Consider the following 20,507-nt stretch of genomic DNA (forward strand, 5'->3'; position numbering starts at 1 on the left):
AATACACAAACAGATTCCGAAGAATGTAGGTTGCAGCAGGTACTGGGAGATGAAGAAGCTTGCACAGGATAGAGTAGCATGGAGAGCTGCATCATACCAGTCTCTGGACTGGACACCAGAACAACAACATTACTATATCCTGTATTTTACAACAATGACGAAATCTGTTTCATTGTACAATTATGAATGGTGAATAAAATTTCTCGTTCCTGATATTGTAGTTTCTACTATTATGTGATTGTATTGTCATTCACTTGATACCTCCCACCCACAGAAACCAGTTTACTTTTATTTGACGAGAGAGCTGTTAACACAGTGAAAACAGCAAAATCACGAAACGGGAACAAGTTGACACGTGACAACCATCCTCCTTCACATCTCCCCTTTAACAACTATTACTACTCTGCGCATCTGGCAGCTTGGGCACGTCAGAAAATTTATTCTGGTAGATTCTGGCTGCTCGCTGCTACTGCTCAAACACAGCCGCACACGATTTCATCTGTGCGCGTGCGCGCGAGCCTGCGGTGTGTGGGCGTCTCTGCTGGCAATTGCTCAAACAAATGTATTAACTTTGACCTGCAGCTTCACAGAATAACGCTGGCACAAGTTTGTGATATGTTTGTTGTTTTGAAGATGGAACTTCAGTAGTTGGTGAGCTGATTTTTATTTATTTATTTATTTATTTTGCATGAGTGTAATATGACGCTGTATAAAGTTTGTGATGAACGTAAAGGAAAGAAAGTCATGTGCAGCTGTGTTTACCAGGTATCACCGATTTATGTTTGAATGTTATGGGTGAAGAATAAGAACTTGTGAGTTTCTCAAAAAATCCTACGAAATTAGAGGAGATGAAAATGAACTTGGGTGTGGGAGAACATGGGGTTTTTACATATCTTGATTAATTTTTCACCTTTCGGTTAGACGGCATAACATGCCTATTAGAGCTCCTTCAGGTAAGTATTTCTAAATGCAACATATGTCATCCTCGGTTAATTTTCTGTATTAAATTCACTTGATGTTATTGGAGCGTATTGTCATTCACTGTTACATTTGCTCATTCTTCCACATTGTACATGTTACCTTCGTATGTTTGTACTTATTTCTTCACTACAGCATAATTGACATATTGGGAAGTAGTTTTTGTTTTGATGTTATTGTATAGGCCTAGTAATTGTGATGTTTTGTGTGTTGTATATTTATGGTAGGTCGGTTGTTTTTTAATTGATGTAGCCTAATGAATATGGGGCATTTGGGTTTTTGAGTTGGGATTTTGGTTACATGTTTCTGAGTTGTAGCTGCAGTTGAGCTATATAGGTCAAGGGAAATGTCCAATTCCTATGGTTTTGTGTGTGGTGGAATGCTATAATTTAAAATTTTTTGGGTATTATTTATTTTGAAATGGCGTGCTGTTTTGTTTATTGTCATATATTTAGTTTGTCCCCATCCTCATCTCCAAATTTTTTGCAGTTGCCCCGCTAAGTTCATTTTATTGTTGTATTGAGATGTTATTGTCATTTTTGTTTTTGCTGGCCTGTGTCAGTAGGACATCATTTTCGTCATTTTGTATATGGTGGAAGTAGTTATATTGGTGTTGTCATGGATCAAAGCAGATGGATGGAATCATAGGCATCTGTAATGCCAGATTCATTACTGTAAGCAGATTCGAATGGCTGTAGATAGGAATATTTGTTGCACAGATAAAACCAGCAGAGGGTGGACTTACGTGAAAAGTTGCTTCAAATCATGCCTTTGGAAATTGTGTTACTGCAATGTGTGTGATAAATGTACATTGTAAAATGAATATTGAAGCGAGTTTCCCATTTCTTAATAAAACAAAATTACAGATTTCATTATCATTGCTGTTTATGATTTCATTCAAGGTACAAATCTTGTTACTTTAAAATTGATTTCAGTCATAGTACTTGAAAATCAAAACTATGAATAATCTTCATTTTTCAGGTGTCACTTGTGTACTGATGGACAAAACATGTTGCTGTTCACTATTAAAGCCCATAATGAATGTAATAGACCCTTCTGTGCAAGTACTGGATCTTAACTTCTTGAAAGCTGAGGGCTCAGTGACAGTGTTGCTGGATCATTTGGGAGATACTATGCCTGCACTGCAGTTTTCCTCAGCTTCGATGCAATTTTGGCAGTTGTGTGGCAGCGGAACCAGGTTACATGAGCTGACTGAGAAATATGTTCACATTGATCATCACGTTCTCCCACTTGTGGTTAGTTCGGATATCTCAAGTGTTGGTATCACGTGAGTTACATTTGAGATAGATGTTCAAGTGAAACATTACATTTAAGAAGAGATAAGCAGTGGGATACTCAACAATAGAAAGGTGAATAGTTATGTACAAAATGATTGTCAATGTCCTGTAATATTCACACGTTGAGTGTGTTGAAATATATCCACCTCTATGTTCTGTGTGAGTGATACTGAAAGGATTAAGTGGAAATCACTGTGGACCACAAATCTTTCTTGCAAGGTAAGTAGTGATATTTAAAATTCTGGAATCAATGTATTTTTGTGGATTTTTTTACAACCAGCACAGTGCGAAAATTTGCATCAAACAATTCTTTTGAAACTTACGTTATAGTGCAATGTACGATAAGTGTACATTCTAAAATGAGTAGTGAAGCATGTTTTCCACTTCCTGGTAAAGGCTGAACTGTAAATTTTCGTATGGTCACTGTTCAATAGGCCTATTTCATTTAAGTTGCAAGTCTTTGTAGTTTCAAATTGGTTTCAATTATGGTGCATTACCAAGTAAGGATTATGAATTTCTTTGTTGGAAGATGCAGTTAAACATCTAATTTGTTTTTATTGGTACTAAAGAGGGTTATCTGAAAAGTACTACTGAGCTTTTCATTTTTCCGGTAGCAGCCATGTACTAATGAACAGAACATCTTGATGTACACACTTAAGATCCATAATGAATTTAGTAGACCCTCCTGTGCAAGTATTGGACCTTAACTTCTTGAAAATTGAGGTTATAGTGACAATATTATTTGACCATCTGGAAGGTACTATACCTGTACTGCAGTTTTCCCTCAGCTTCAATGCAATTTTGGCAGATGTGTAACAACAGAACTAGGTTACACAAGCAGACTGAGAGGTCTATTCACATTGATCACAGCATTCTCCCACTTGCGATTACTGGTCACATCTCAAGAGTTGTATTACATGATGTACCTGAGGATACATACTCAAGTAAAAAATCAAATGTCAGATGAAATTCAAGGCATCTAGATGGATATTTTGAAGTAAGTAATGGAGAGGTCAACAGCAGACAGGACAAATGCGTATGATCATCAACATCATGTGATTTCTGCCATGTTGAGTAAATTAGAATACATCCATTGCAATTTTTTGTGTAAGTGCTACCCAAAGATGAACAGGAAATCAATGTGGACCTCTATTCTTTCCTGTAACGTAGGTTGTGACTGTACATATTATGGAGTCTGTGTATTTTTTGGATTTCTTTGCTTTATCTGATTTTGTAAATGTTCTTTTTTGCCAAGTAGTCAAGTATATCTGTGGTACCATTTTGTTCTGTGACTCAAATTTCTCACTGATTACCCACAGTGAAACATAAGGCTGCAGAAATAAACATATCTGTGGTATGCAACAGCTCAAGGTGTGGAAATATTTTAAATTTATGCTGTGTGTTGTTGGTATGTTGACAATGAGATTTGAGGTCTTTTTCAATGTAATTGTGTGTAACAAGCTTGAAGAATACTCAGCACAGTGATTCTGAGTGTAAAGTCATTTCGTGATAAATACAGTTTGCTGAAATATTCTGGGTTTTTGTGAGTTTATGCTGGCAATATATTGAGATCTTTGTTATGAACATTAGCTTCATATAATTTGCTTTTGCTGATTAACAGATAAAAGCTTAACTATAGGCTAGTGGAACACACTGCTAACAGTGAGGTGAAGAGATGAATCTTGTTGATCACATAGCAAATGTAAAGAGCATCGAATTCTTGATAAAGTGTGTGAGCTACAGTGTGGCAGAGATTTTTCTACAGGAGGCTTTTTGGTGGCATCAGAACTCATCACTATGCTGATTAGTTGTACTCACAGGCATATGTTCAGTCAGATGCTGGAAGGTTTCTTGGGGACTGGCAGCCCATTCTTCACAGAATGCTGCAATGAGGAGAGGTATTGATGTCGGTGTCGGTTGGTGAGGCCTGGCATGAAGTTGGCATTCCAAAACATCCCAAAGTGTTCTATAGGATTCAGGCCAGTCCATTGCAAGGATGTTATTGTTGTGTAACTACTCCGTCGCAGGCCATGCATTATGAACGGATGCTCGATCGTGTTGAAAGATGCAGTCGCCATCCCCAAATGGCTCTTCAACAGTGGGAAGCAAGAAGATGCTTAAAACATCAGTGTAGGCCTGTGCTGTGATAGTGCCATGCAAAACAACAAGGTGAGTAAGCCCCCTCCATGAAAAACATTATCACTCCATAACACCACTGCCTCCAAATTTTATTGTTGACACTATACTGGTTGGCAGGTGACATTCACGGGCATTCACCATACCCACTTTCTGTAATTTGATTGCCACGTTGTGTACTGTGATTCGTCACTTCACACAACGTTTTTCCACTGTTCAGTTGTCCAATGTTTACGTTCCTTACACCGAGGGAGGTGTCGTTCGGCCTTTACCGCCATGATGTGTTGCTTATGAGCAGCCGCTCAACAATGAAATCCGAGCTTTCCCACCTCCTGCCTAAATTTCATAGTACTTGCAGTAGGTTCCGATGTAGTTTAGAATTCCTGTGTGATGGTCTGAGTAGATGTCTGCCTATTACAGATTACAACCCTCTTCAGATGTCCGTGGTCTCTGTCAGTCAACAGACGAGGTTGGCCTGTACACTTTTGTGCTGTACGTGTCCCTTCACAGCTCCTCTTCACTATCACATCGTAAACAGTGGACCTAGGAATGTTTAGAAATGTAGAAATCTCGCATACATACGTATGACACAAGTGACACCCAATCACCTGACAATGTTCGAGCCCCATGAGTTCCACGGAGTGCCCCACTCTGCTCTCTCACGATGCCTAATGACTGATGAAGTTGCTTATATGGAGTACCTGGCACTAAGTGGCAGCACAGTGCATCTAATATGAAAAATGTATGTTTTTGGGGGTGTCCGGATACTTTTAATCACATAGTGTAATGTTATAATAATAATGTTACCACAACATACTGACAAAATTCAGTTCTGTTTATAATGTTGGAGTGATCACACAATATTTGACAGTGTTGTATGTCATTGTATCCTCCTGTGGACAAGCATTGCTAAGGATTACTGTCAGTCAAGGAAAACAACCAATGCTAAATCTCCATCTGAACTCTACAAGCCATTGTGAAGTTCATGGCTCTGCCTCTGAGTGAACCAGTTGCTAGGGCTTCCTGGTATATGTAGGTGCGGAGCATGTGAAGAATGTGTGTGCTGTGACTGGCCTAATCCTGCCATTGCCCCTATAGGTGCAGCATATGGAGGATTGTTGCATATTCCTAGGTTCCTTGCTGAAATGTAGTTCTTTAACCTCTGTTCTTAGTCTTTTACAGGATAAGTTGCCTCAATCTTGCGGCGTCTACTAGTTCATTTATTCCACTGCCTCTGTGACTCATATGCATGGGTCAAACCAACCTTTCACCATTTGTGTTGCCCTCTTTTTATTCAGTCAGTGTTCCTAGTTAGTCCTATGCGGAACAGGTCCCATACACTTGTGTGATATTGTAGGACAGATTGCAGAAGTTTTTTGTAAGCAAATCACAGGTCGAGGGAAGTCTTAGATTCCAATTTGTGGGATCGGGAGCTGCAGTTGATCTATATAGGTCGAGGGAAGTGTCCAATTCCAGAGTATAATTTGGGGAGTTTTGTGTTGTCGGATTTTTTCGTCATTTTGTGTGGTTTGCTATGTTGGTATGTGTCTAAATTTGTTTATATTTACTTTGTCTCTTTAGTTTCATTAGGTTTTTTGTGGAATGTGTGTTTGTTGGCTTTTCAGTGTATTTTCGTGTTTCTGGTCACGTTTACATAATGACCCATAGGCGCCATATTGGAGTTGTAGTTGTGACGGGTGGAATCAGATGCTTCTGTATTTTCCAAATCACTTGTGCACTATTATAGTGTCACAGAAGCATTTTTAGAGTGACTGAATTTTCCTAGTACTCAACTAATGCTAGAAGTAGAAAGAGTGACAAGGCCTGCTCTAAATTCAGCTTTGGCAACACTGATGAACAATAACTGATGTAGAACATTGTGACAAAAATATTAGAAGATTCCTCTTTATGGATCTACCTCTGTGTGTGCCAGAATGTAGTGTACTAATACCTATCTCAAAAGACCTGAAGAATCTTTTTAGAGGAGACTTTTATTCACTTTAACGTAACTGAAATTATCAGATGATGAAAATGTGTAAGAAAATGGCGTTAATCTTGCTCTTTTTGACAGTAGTTCCTAATTAAACAAAAAATAAAAACCAGCCAGTGTACCATATTTGAAATTTTTGCAGTATTTACACCTGCAAATGTTTGAAGCTTACATGTAACTGGTAAAAAGAGAACTGAAGACTGTTTCCTAAAATTGTTATTTCTACTTGCATTAATGCATGGAAAGATAAGATATACTGTATTCCTGACCAGTTTTTTAACACTTGATGTTTCATTAAATTCTAGCTTGTGTGTAACATAAGAAGCTGAAGAAAATGCCACTGGATGCACAGTCTCCACTGCACCACATCTCTGTGTCAGCTTAATGGCTTGCTGTGACCTGATGTCCAACTGAGGAATTTTAAATCTGGAGCCATTTCACATGCATTAAGGTAAGTTTTGTTTAAGGACATTTTGTCTTTTTAATTAAGCATCACTCCATGTGTCAGACATAACCTTATTTTGTGAGTCAAAACTGGACTGTTTGAAATCAAGCAAGAATTAAAAGAAAAGAGGTGCATTGTAAGCGGTCTGGCATCTGGTAATAGCACCATAATAGAAAATGATTGACTGTTCTCTTCCTCTCTTGTCATAGTGCTTCACATTCTTTAAGGTAGTCATTTAAGACAAAAGGCTTGAGCTGTTTCCATAATTCGCTGTTTTGTGAGATGAAGGACCACTTCTTTGTTCTTCTAATAATTTCCGGGTATGCAGCCGGATCCCGTCGAGATGCTGCCACGATATTTCGGCCCAGAGACGCCCGGCCATCATCAGGTGAGTACACAACTACTGAAGAGCCCAGGTACAGTCGCGGTATTTATGCCAAATCTCGCGCATACCCGGAAATTATTAGAAGAACAAATACGCCGGGAAAATTTCAGAAGTCACACTTCTTTGTTGAATAGTATCTAAACCTAGTTTTTGTCTTGAACACTGTCTACTCTTGTCTGACACATGGAATCCATTTGTTCAAATTTTTGTTGCCTTTAGGCTTAGAAAGTGAAAATCGACAGAGGTAACAGTCTTTTTACGAACTGTGTATATGCCTTGCATTACCCCAGCCTTCGTGAACAGTACGTGAGGTGGAACACTAGCAGCTGTGGTGCTGTTATTGCTGACTGTTGTCATTCTGTTGTGTTTTTGTATTCTGAGGGAAAAACTGTTCCAATTTACTGTGTACATTTGCCAGTTTGTGTTGTTTGTCTCAGCAGGACAGTTGCAACTTAGTAGTTCCTCTAAATAGAGAACAGGAGATTCCAGTTCTCATTTCCCCAGTTGTCAGCATTGCACAAGGCAAGTGTCAGTCCCTTCCAAGCTTCCGTCAAAGAGGAGAAGAAGAAAACTTGATTGGCAATTGATGCTCCAAATTTCCAGCTGGCATCTATACAGTGGCCTATACTGTACGAGCTCAGTATCTACATACATACTCCGCAAGCCACTGTGCAGTGCCTGGTAGGTTACCGTGTGCCACTGCTAGCCACGCCCTCTCCTGCACAAAGAGCAAAATAATCGCCTCTGTATGAGCCCCGATATGTTCGTTGGCGGCAGTGGAATTGTTCTCCGATCAACTTTGAATGCCAGTTCTCTAAATTTTCTGAGTAACATTTGATGAAAAGAATGAAGTCTACTTTCCAGGGATTCCCACTGTAATTCACAAAATATCTCCATAATACAGGGTTATTCTAAATGATGGACCTATTTTCAAAAATTCGTATGTATTCAAGTACAAATGCAAAATGAACAAGCTTTATATCAATGAAAAGAGGAAGTTTCAAAGTTTATGGCGGGCGGTGACAGTTTCAGAAGCATCTGGTAGTTGCAGGGCAACAGGGCCGTCGTTCTCTTTTACTGTCAGTTGTGAGTGAGATGGCGACTGTGGAGCACAAAGTTTTCTTCGTTCTTGAGTTCTCGAAAAGTGAGTCACAAATTGCAGTGTTTCACGTGTTTTGTACCAAATTCGGTATTCAGCCACCAACTCACAAAAGCATTAGCCATCGGTTTAACCAATTTAAACAGATTGGGAGTGTGTGCAAAGGAAAAAGCACAGGCCGACAGTGTGTGTGTCAGAGGACGACGTCGGACGGGTTTGAGAAAGTTTTGTGCCCAGTCCCAGTAAGTCTACCGATAGAGCCAGTCGAAAGCTTGGAATACCCCAACTGACTGTACGGAAAGTTCTGAGACAGCATTTGCCGTACGAGCCCTACCGATTACTACTTGTTTAGGCTCTCGACCCAATGACAAAGAGAAGTGTCTCGCATTTTGTGGTTATGTGCTAGCAAAGATGGAGGATGAAACATTTTTACAGCTTTTAATTTTTAGCAATGAAGCAGTGTTCCACCTTAGTGGAAAAGTCAACATACACAAGGTGCGCATACGAGGTTTGGAAAATCCACATTCACCGTTGCAACACGAAAGAGACTCGCCGAAGATAGACGCGTTCTATGCTGCATCCTGTACAAAGGATTACGGACCATTTTTCTTTGTGGAAATAACTTTTAATGGGAATTACATAGGTGGACATTTTGGAACAGTGGCTGTTCCCTCAAGTTACGGAAGATTCACAAGACTTCATTTTCCAGTAGGATAGAGCTCCACCCCATTATCACTGTGACGTACGAGGCTTTTTGCATGACTCCCTCCTTCGGCGCCGGATCGGTCATGGGGGACTCGAGGATCTGACTCTGCACTTCCAGCCACCGAGGTCTACCAGTCTCTCACCCGGTGACTATTTCTTACGGGATTATGTGGAGGAAGCTGTTTACTTTCTTGCCTCTACCAGCCACTCTGAATAATCTGCGGAGCCGGATCACTGCTGCTGTCCACTCGGTAACGGCAGATACGCTTTCGCACGTGTGGGACAGGTTTGGCTACTGCGTTGACATTTGCTGTGCAGCCAACAGTGGGCACATTGAAGATTTACAACATTTATCACATTTTTAATTATTAAATAATTATTAAAAACTAATTAATTAAAAATATTACAAATTATTGAATTTGTTAAATTGATATCCAACATTATGAAAAAAACTTTGAAACTTCCTCCTTTGATTGGTATAAAACTACTTCATTTTGGATTTGTACTTGAATAAATACAAAGTTTTGAAAATGGGTCCATCATTTGAATAACCCTGTACTGTAGTTGAGAAATCATCAGAAGATCTCACCACTCTTGGCAGCCTTCAACTGTGGAGCACTAATGGTTGCAGGTGGATACAGTAGCATCTGCAGAGCTGTGACAGCACTGAGGCATTGCCATAGACACATTTCCAAAATCATGTAACGTTATTGGTGGACATAGGGCCGCGAAGCTGCTACGCTCAGCCCTCTGCAACTGGTAGAGATCAGCTTATGTCCATTCAACTATAGCACATTGATTGAACATACTGGTAACAAACGTAGTAGTCCCCCACTTGAATTACTTCAATCTCTTCCTTTAATCCAACAATGTGGGAATCTCAATCATTTGAACACTACTTGAGAATGGATTATGCCAGTGTCCTATACTCTCTTTCCTTTACAGATGAACCACGCTTTCTCTTAATTCTCTCAGTAAACCAGATTTGGTCGTATGCTTATATTTGAACATTACAGGATTGTTTTTGTTTCTCATCTGCTGTAACTGACATTTTTCTACATTTAGAGCAAGCTACCATTCATCATACCAACAAGAATTTTTTCTAAACTCTCTTGTATCCTCCTACATTCACTCAACTTCAACACCATCACGTACATCACAGCGTCGTCAGCAAACAGATGCTGGTCACCTTCACCTCGTCTGTTGTGGGATGTTTCCCTCTATTATATTCAGATCATTTATATCTTTAGAGAATAAGAGCAGTCCCATCAAACTTCCCTCGGGCTCGTAATGATACACTTGTTTCTGAATAACACGCTATCAAAGGCAGTGTACTGGGTTCTATAGCTTAAGAAGTAACTGGGAACCGATTCTGTACCTCCGCTGACAGTATACGATGGGGCACTGTGTGTCCAAATCTTTCTGGGAATATGGAATCTACCTGTTGCCCTTTGTCCACGGTTCACAGGATACTGTGAGAAGGGCCGGCGAGTTTCGCACGAGTGATGCTTTCTAAATCTGTGGTGATTTGTGGGGAGAAGCCAGCTCTTCCGTCTCGAGGCTAGTTATTATATTTGAACGGAGAATATGTTCCCAACTTCTAGAGTAACCGACATTATGGGTTGTGGGCTGTAATTTTCCAGGTTCTTTCTTTTGCCCATCTTATATACAGGAGCCTCTTGCCGTTTTTTCCAGTTGCTTTGGACTTTTTACTGGGCAATAGATTTGTGATAAATGTGAGCTAAGTAAGGGGGCAATGCCTTAAGGCCGAATTAAGATTCTGTCTGGACGTGGCGACTTACTTAGTTTTCGACTCTTTCGGTTACTTTTCTGAGGCGAGAATGGCTACTGATATTTCCTCTGTATGGCGCTCTGTGCGACAGTCAAATGATGCTATATATTTACAATTTTCCTGTGTGAAATATTTCTTAAACAAGAGGTCTGAAACCTCAGCTTTTGTCTTTGCTATCTTCTAGTGCCACATCAAACTGTTAAGTGAGCTACCTAGGGTAAGAATTTGGATTCTCGGTGATTTCTTTTGCTAACATATGGCAGTGGTGGTTGTTGTATGCTTTGCACGTCGATCTTTTTACAGATGCGCAAATCTCTACTAACTTTTGCCTGTCATAATTGGCACGTTCTTTTGTGAACCGACAGTGCAACAATCTCTGCTTCCTCAGAAATTTCTGAATTTTTGTCGTGTTATTAAACCACGGTGGGTCTTTTCTGTTCTCAACTCACTTATTTGGCACATACTGTATTTTCTAATTGGAATGGTAACAACTTGGTATCTGCCCTTTCTAGCAAAACTATTCTTGTATGATAGCAGCCTTCTCTTCTTACTGTCATGCTTTATGCACTGCAGAGAGTGGCATCATTGCTGTAGACATTCAATCTCGGCCATCGTTGTGATATTGTCTTATCAGTACTTGCTGCTTTTACTTTTCTCTCCCTAGTTTTAGAAGAATATATTGAATACTTTGTGAGTGAAAGCAGCTGCACATCACTGAATAGTGTAGATATCAGTGTTCCTTCTTGATATGTTCAGATCTGTCTTACTGTATTTATGCAACTTTCTTAGTAATCACTGGTATTGATATTTTACACCCATCTCCACTAGGGGCCTAACTGTTAATCCCAAATGCTTCATCAAAGTTAAGGCAAGCGGTGGCAACTCATGTTTCCTGAAACATTTTTTATTATGTATTCCAGTCACTGTTTCCCTCTGCATAGTTACGTAATCATCATGTTACAAACAAGCTGACGTATTTGTGGCTGCTGTTCATAATTGTAAGACACACCAAATGCCTGGAGGTATATTTTTTTCTGTGAGTTATTCAAAAGGTAGCAGCAGAGGTGGAATTAACAGAATGAAATGGTGAACTTTCTCATTTGTTACTGAAGGGGTCGAGCTTGGCGATGTTACAGATTTTACAGAGGAAATTATTAGTGGTTTCGGTGGGAGGGGGCGGTGTGGGGGAGATGTTGAAACCTTTTGCAGTCTGGTACTCGAACCCAGGTCATTCTGTTTAGCCACAGTGGTATATATGTTGAATCAGAAAGTCTTTACCCCTATTTTTTTCCAGCCAAATTATGACCGTAAAATGCGATGTCAACAGCAAATCACATCATGTGCTGCAAAGTCCCACAACGGTGAACCTTTCTTGGAATGGACCGGCCTCATTCACCAGTAGCTCTGTGTCGTGGCACTGCTGTCAGTTGTTGAAGGTTGTGGTAGTATTTCGCACTACCACAGCATTAGAGCAACGAAGTGTGATTCGCTTTCTGTGAAGTGAGGGACGAATGTCTATTGAAACCCACAGCAAAATACAGTCCACATATGGGGAAAAGTGTCTCGCTTCCAGGAGTGTGATGTGGTGGAGATGGTGTCAGTGTTGTGAGTTCACAAAGGCTGTGAAAACTTGCACAATGAGTGTTGTGCAGGGCCACATTTGTCATAGATGGTGACAACATTTTCCGCTTGGATGCAATGGTGAAAGTGAATCTGTATATGCACCTCAAGGACATTTCCCAGCAGCTTGGCAATTCATATGGGAGTGTTAATGACGTAATTCCCCATAAGGTTTCATGTTTGTGGGTGGCTAAGCCGTTGGATGACATGGTGAAGGCAAGTGAATGATTGCTTCACAGATAATTCTGCAATGGTATGTTGAGAAGCGGGACAGTTTCCTGGACTGCATTGCTATTGGCAATGAAATGCGGATATTACACTACTGGCCATTAATACTGCTACACCATGAAGATGACATGCTACAGATGCAAAATGTAGCCGACAGGAAGAAGATGCTGTGATGTGCAAATGATTAGCTTTTTGGAGCATCCACACAAGGTTTACACCAGTGGCGACACCTACAATGTGCTGACATGAGGAAAGTTTCCAACCGATTTCTCATACACGAAAAGCAGTTGACTGGTGTTGCCTGGTAAAACGTTGTTGTGATGCCTCGTGTAAGGAGGAGAAATGCGTACCATCACGTTTCCGACTTTGATAAAGGTCGGATTGTAACCTATTGCGATTGCCGTTTATTGTGTCGCGACTTTGCTGCTCGCATTAGTCGAGATCCAATAACTGTTAGCAGATCATGGAATTGATGGGTTCAGGAGGGTAATATGGAACGCCGTGCTGGATCCCGACGTCCTCGTATCACTAGCAGTCAAGATGACAGGCATCTTATCCACATGGCTGTAAAGGATCGTGCAGCCACGTCTCGATCCCTGAGTCAACAGATTGAACAGTTCGATGACGTTTCCAGCAGTTCGGACTATCAGCTCGGAGACCACGGCTGCGGTTATCCTTGACGCTGCGTCACAGACAAGAGAACCTGTGATGGTGTAATCGACGACGATCCTAGGTGCACGAATGGTAAAACATCATTTTCTCTGATGAATCGGGTTCTGTTTACAGTATCATGATGGTCACATCCGTGTTTGGTGACATCACGGTGAACGCACATTGGAAGCATGTATTCGTCATCCCCATGCAGGCATATCACCCGGTGTGATTGTATGGGGTGCCATTGGTTACACGTCTCGGTCACCTCTTGTTCGCATTGAGGGCACTTTGAACAGTGGATGTTGCATTTCAGATGTGTTACGACTCGTGCCTCTACCCTCCATTTGATCCCTGCGAAACCCTACATTTCAGCAGGATAATGCACAACCGCATGTTTCAGGTCCTGTACAGGTCTTTCTGGATACAGAAAATGTTCGACTGCCGCCCTGGCCAGCACATTCTCCAGATCTCTCACCAGTGAAAAAGTCCGGTCAATGGTGGTCGAGCAACTGGCTCGTCACAATACGCGTCACTATTCTCGATGAACTGTAGTATCGTGTTGAAGCTGCATGGGCAGCTGTACCTGTACACGTCATGCAAGCTCTGTTTGACTCAATGCCCAGTCGTGGTTAGAGGTGGTTGTTCTGGGTACTGATTTCTCAGGATCTATGCACCCAAATTGTGTGAAAATGTAATCACGTGTCAGATCTAGTATAATTATATTGCCAATGAATACTCGTTTGTCATCTACATTTCTTCTTGATGTAGCAATTTTAATGGCCAGTAGTGTGCAATTCATGCCTGAATTCAAGCAGCAGAGCACGGTGTGGAAACATACAGGTTCTCGTGCGCCCAAAAAACAACGTCTTCTGGGATTGCCATGCACTGTTTGTGCTGGATTTAGTTATTGTTCTTCACTGTCACATCCACATGTTACCATCAGGAAGAAGTGCTGAGGTATTCTCAATGTGGACAACACTGTTATTCTCCACAACAGTGCAAGGTAGTATACGATAATCAGAACCACCGGCAAACTCTGGGCATTTTACTGGGAGAGCCGGGACCACCCACCATAATGTCCGCCCCTTACCTTTAGTGATTTCCATGTTTTCAATCTGCTAGAGAAGCTCCTGGCAGGACAGTGATTAATGTGCAACAGTGAGGCCACGACAGCAGTCGGATATCCGATGTCGGTTCTACAGTCAGCCGAACAAATTTTACAGCTGAGGTATGTCAGATTTAGTGCTGCAATTGGACAGATGTAGATGTCTGAACTGTATGGAAAAATAGTATAAGGTACGTAGAATATTACATTTGGTTGTGTGTCCTCTAAAACAGCAAGTCTGAATGAAATCTTACTGAGAAAATTGTATTCTTGTATGGGTAATAAAAAAATAGGGGCAAAGACTTCACGGTTTACCCTCGATGTCTCCACGCTCGACCTGCATACTGACAACAGCGCAGTGTTAGTTGGCTTTGAGCTTGCGTGAGGATGCACTGATGTGTTCATTCAGTGCTTCACCAAAAAGTAGAAAGGATCAGGAGAAATGTTAATGTCGACCAATAGCATATTACTTGCACTGTGGCTGATTGATAGAGATGTCCTTTATTTTGGCTGAGTGTTAGGAAACTAATGAGTCAAACATCCACTGAATACTGAAAGGTGGGTAACTACAAAGAACTGTTCATTATATAATATGCTCTAATATCTTACGTTCTGTGTCACACTTCACAATACAAAAGCAAACAATTTTTTGCAATATTGTAGAATATCACAGTGTACATTTTCATCGTTACATATTTTCGTTCTTACCTCATTCTACTGTTCTGCATCACTCCCTTCCAGATGTATAGTTGTTGTTGTTGTTGTTGTTTTTTTTTTTTTTTTTTTTTTTTTTTTTTTTTTTTTTTTTTTTTCACTCGGTCTTCTGTATCTACATCTATGTATATACTCTGCAAGCCACCGTATAGTGCTTAGTAGAAGGCACCTTGTACCACTGCTAATCATTTCCGTTCCTGTTGCTCTTGCAAACAGAGCAACTGTTTATATGTCTCCATAAGTCCCTAATTTATCTTATCTTCATGGTCCTTATACAAGATGTATGTTGGCACCAGTAAAAACAGTTCTGCAGTCAGCTTCAAATGTTCGTCCTCTAAAGCTTTTCAATAATTTTGCACAAAAAGAATGTCTATGTTCCATTCAGGAATGCCCACGTAGGTTCACGATCATCTCCACCATACTCGTGTCTCGGTCAAACCTGCTGGTAACAGCTGTGGCAGGATCCCTGACAATTGCTTCTACGTCTGTCACTAACATGGCCTGGTGAGGATCTCAAACAATCTACGTGCAGTACTCGAGAATGGGTAGCACTAGTATTCTGTACACGGTCTCCTTTGCTGCTCAATCAAAATCACCTAAAATTCTCCTAATGAACTGAAGTCAGCTATTTGCCTCTCCTATTACAGTCCCTCTGAACGCATTCCATTTTGTATAGCTTTGCTACATTATGCCTTGATATTTAATTGAAGCGAATATGTCCAGCAGTACACCACAAATGTTACGTTTGAACATTATGGAATTGTCTTTCTTACTCACCTGCATTAACTTCCATTTTTCTACATTTAGAGCAAGCTACCATTCACCGAGTGATGCTGAGGGAACTAGATTAGGAAATGAGTCACTTGAGTAGTAAAGAGTTTTGCTATTTGGGGAGCAAAATGACTGATGATGGTCGAAGTAGAGAGGATATAAAATGTAGACTGGCAATGGCAAGGAAAGCGTTTCTGAAGAAGAGAAATTTGTTAACATCGAGTATAGATTTAAGTGTCAGGAAGTCGTTTCTGAAAGTATTTGTATGGAGTAAGGAAGTGAAACATGGACGATAAATAGTTTGGACAAGAAGAGAATAGAAGCTTTCGAAATGCGGTGCTACAGAAGAATGCTGGAGATTAGATGGGTAGATCACATAACTAATGAGGTGTTACTGAATAGAATTGGGGAGAAGAGGAATTTGTGGCACAACTTGACCAGAAGAAGGGATCGGTTGGTAGGACATGTTCGGAGGCATCAAGGGATCACCAATTTAGTATTGGAGGGCAGTGTAGAGGGTAAAAATCGTAGAGGGAGACCAAGAGATGAATACACTAAGCAGATTCAGAAGGATGTAGGTTGCAGTAGGTACTGGGAGATGAAGCTTGCACAGGATGGAGTATCATGGATAGCTGCATCAAATCAGTCTCAGGACTGAAGACCACAACACAAACACAACAACACACCATTCATCACACTAGATCCTCTTACAGTCACTCGATGACAACTTCTTGTACTACACCACGCGGCGGGGTCAGGGATTTTCTCTGCCTCGTGATGGCTGGGTGTTGTGTGATGTCCTTAAGTTAGTTAGGTTTAAGTAGTTCTAAGTTCTAGGGGACTGATGACCTAAGATGTTAAGTCTCATAGTGCTCAGAGCCATTACTACACCACAGCGTCACCAGCAAAAAACACTTTATGTATGTAGAGAATAAGAACGGTTGTATCCCACTTGACTGGGGCACTCCTGATCGTACCCTTTGTCTGATGAGCACTCACTTTTGAGAACACTAAACAGGGTTCTGTTACTTAAGAAGTCTTCAAGCCACTCGTGTATCTCGGAGCCTAATCTGTATTCCTGGGCCAGTTTTAGAGTCGTGCAGATGTTCTGTGAATGCCCAGCTGCTGTGGATGGAGATGCTAATGTGCGGGTTTTGCACAGTGGTCCATGCGCTGTCACTGGCAGTAAATCTTCGGCGTCATCGCCACCTCCCTCTTCTGAGTTGTAAACTTGATCGTCAGTAAACGAATTGAGGAGGTCTTCCACTTCTGCATCAGTAAATCCCTTCATTATCTGATTGGATTGTAAACCAATTGCTACTACGCTTTATTGTTGATAATACCAAGTATTATCAAGTGTCAAACTTTTTGTTGTAATTGTTTATCAACCTGAAATAAATTGTTTGAAAGATAATTGACAAGATGAAATAAAAGTAAAGTAAAAATTCTATCGGGCACATGCTTCCGAGATTTCTGTTATGGTGCGAAATTTTCGTAGTGTTATTGAAACTGCTTCAGTATTATCTTTCAGGAAACGTATTCCTAACAACGGATTATCAAAGGCAATCATTCTTCTTGTTTTTGCCAGAAAATTCACAAAAGTTGCAACAGTTGCAAAGAAGCAGCAGAAGTAACGGCCAGTGGTACATGTGTGTACCGATCAAAGACATTAGCCATTGCGCCACCTATAATATCATTTCCAAGAGCACTTAATGTTGTCGAATTGATACTATATTGTGTTTAGAAGGTGTCGAGTAAGCGGTACACTGTTGTACCGCAAACATTTGGGAAATATAATTTTTTTAAGAAAGGTGGTACATTATCGTACTGTGCCCTATAAATGGTTAAATCAAAGAGCGTTTGACTCTCATTCAAAACTTAACATTTTGATGACCAGCCACATAGCAAAATTTCAGGTCCAGGTGACCAGTCATTAATGACATTATTTAAAATTTTACTGACATTTGTGATTATACAGAGTGAATCTGGAGAAAGGAACATGCTTTGATGGGTGATAGTATTAGCGATTCTGAACAAAAAACTTCATATGGACATATGCCTTATTCCGAATGGTTTCTAAGATACTATACACTTAATATCACTTTTGTACATTTTTCTTGAATAACTCGAAAACCGCACCATCCAGTGGAAACGTGTCGCAGTACAAAATTAAACTATTAATTTTCCTACAAAAAAAGGTCCTATTTATTTTTTTCTTTAGAATTAATGGTTTGTGCAAAGAGAGCGTAAGAATATTGAAAAACTCACTCGATGCGCATGCGCTGTAGCTTACGTATTTTTTGTAGGCCAATTTGAGGTAGTTGCTCAACTCAAGAGACCACAAGTGCTCCGTATCAAACTGTTCGTCTCTGCCTACCATTGACGAATGTGTGGAAACGTGCTGGATTGCATTGGCTTATGGAATGACATCACCGGGAACAGGAATGGTATCAGATAGTGTTTTCGGACAAATCAAGGTTCTGTTTTTTTGACAATGATGGCCTTGTTTTGGTTCTCCGAAGACAGGGGCAGTGGTATCACAGTGTCTGCATTCACAGAAGACATACATCCCCAGTTAGAGGCCTTAGGTTAGGTTGCTGTCGGGTACAACCACAAATCACAGTCGGCGGTGTCCAGGGCACTGTGACCGGTGTGATCTCACGCCACCCCAGACTCCATTTTTCAGCAATACAATGCACGACCATGTGTTGCTGCACAGACACGTGCCTTTTTGGCGTCGCGGTGTGTCAGCCTTTTGCCCTGGCCCGCCAGATCACCAGACTTGTTGCCAGTTGAAAATGTGCTGCATATGGTGAAATGACAGATGCAGTGCTGTGGCCCAATGTCAACCACCGCAAATGAACTATGGAAGCAGATGAATGCGGCACAGATGGCTGTACCCCAGGATGTTATTTGTGCCTTATTCACGTCGATAGCTTAGCACACGGGACCCGCATTCTGGAGGACGACAGTTCAAACCCGTCTCCGGCCATCCTGATTTAGGTTTTCCGTGATTTCCCTAAATCATTTCAGGCAAATGCCGGGACGGTTCCTTTGAAAGGGTTCGGCCCATTTCCTTCCCAATCCTTCTCTAACCCGAGCTCGTGCTCCATCTCTAATGGCCTCGTTGTCGGCAAGACGTCAAACACTTATCTCCTCCTCCGCATCGATGCCATCACACGTGGAACAAGTTATCAGGGCCCATGGCACACCCTGTGCCTACTAGGCAACAGGACACATGCTGAATCGAGGTAACTGAAATACTGATTATTTCTGCAGAATGTCCTGTTAATGTATATGACATGTTAATATAAACATCCTATCTCGTAATTTTTTTTGCTCATTCCCCCTCCCTCCCCGCAACATGAGTCTAAATACAGACAGTCCGGGTTGGAGTAATACATAAAGTAACGTAAAGGAAAGGCAGCCTCTCCTCTGTAGCGGATGAACGTGTTGAATGCAGAAACATTGAACAGGAAACAGCATTCACACTAGTTTTCGAGCACTAGCTCATTTTCTAGCAAAAGTACACACATTCACATCCACACTCACAACAACACAGGTGCCCAAACCCATATACACTACCATTGGATAGGAACCGTCCATTTGGCTTCTGTTGGTGGATGAAGCCTTCCTCCAGACCTTTCCAGGCATTACAATCTCCAGCTGTACACACCCAAAATGCTGTTCCAGGTTTTCTAATTGCATCTACCCAGGTTCCTTGAGGTAGCATCTCATGCTTTTTTGTTCGTATTGGAATCGTACAGAGAACTGTCTTTGTCCACCTCCATGCATTCATCTGGCTATTCGCTTTTCGTTCCATTTGCCACTTGCATGACCATTCCTAGTCTGTTCAGTGATCTGTTTTTAGGTTTTGAATAGATTTAGAATTACAAAGATAGCCTGTAACCACCTTGACTCAAACGGTGTAATAATTAGTAATTGCCATCTTTCCTTTTTCACACACACATAAAAATATTAATTTTGAAAACTAGTTGTATTTACCAATAGCTTACTGGCATGTTTTTATAATTTTTTTGTCTCTACATGCAATGCGCTGTTTATGTGTAATCTGATGAGAATGTTTATCTGTTTGGTCACATCTTCAGTCAGCATCGGTGTGTTGCGTATAGAAAAGTTTTTACTTTGTCTTTCACTTTACTGCTGACTTACCCTCTTGACAATTGGAGTCACGGTATCTAATCAGCTTTCTGGAAAGCTGACACTCTGTTTCGCGACAATGACACACCTGCACATATGCCGACGAAGCTTCTCCCGAGCTGTCGCGATTGTGTTTTTTGAACATCTGCATCACCTACAGGTTGGGAAGTTCCGGCAGTTTGTTGTATAGACAATTAAGTGAATTATGTGAAAGTGGCTGTTCAACCTCCGTGTTGGTTCAAAAGACAGAAATAATACAGTGTCCACCTGTGTTTAAGATAAACAGGGTGTGAGAACTGTGCTTAAATTGTTGAGGCAGATACAGTTTTCTCTCAGGAAAATCTTGTTAGCTTTGTGCTCTGCAGCTTGTATATGTTGGAAGAGTGACCGTGTAACATTTCACAGTAAAAATGTGTAGAGACAGTG

The 20,507-nt window shown here is 40.9% G+C and overlaps 1 long non-coding RNA gene across 1 annotated transcript in view; it reads left to right on the forward strand.

Annotated features, from left to right (window-relative positions):
• The first annotated feature begins 497 nt into the window (after positions 1-497).
• Positions 498-20,507, forward strand: part of LOC126294972 (uncharacterized) — a 118,175-nt gene continuing 98,165 nt past the window's right edge. Inside the window, exons 1-3 of the long non-coding RNA XR_007552369.1 lie at positions 498-651; positions 1,960-2,495; positions 6,708-6,853. This is a non-coding gene — a long non-coding RNA (uncharacterized LOC126294972). The remainder of the gene's footprint in view (positions 652-1,959; positions 2,496-6,707; positions 6,854-20,507) is intronic.

The sequence above is a fragment of the Schistocerca gregaria genome, chromosome 11 (genome assembly GCF_023897955.1).
Source record: "Schistocerca gregaria isolate iqSchGreg1 chromosome 11, iqSchGreg1.2, whole genome shotgun sequence".
Lineage (NCBI taxonomy): Eukaryota > Metazoa > Arthropoda > Insecta > Orthoptera > Acrididae > Schistocerca > Schistocerca gregaria.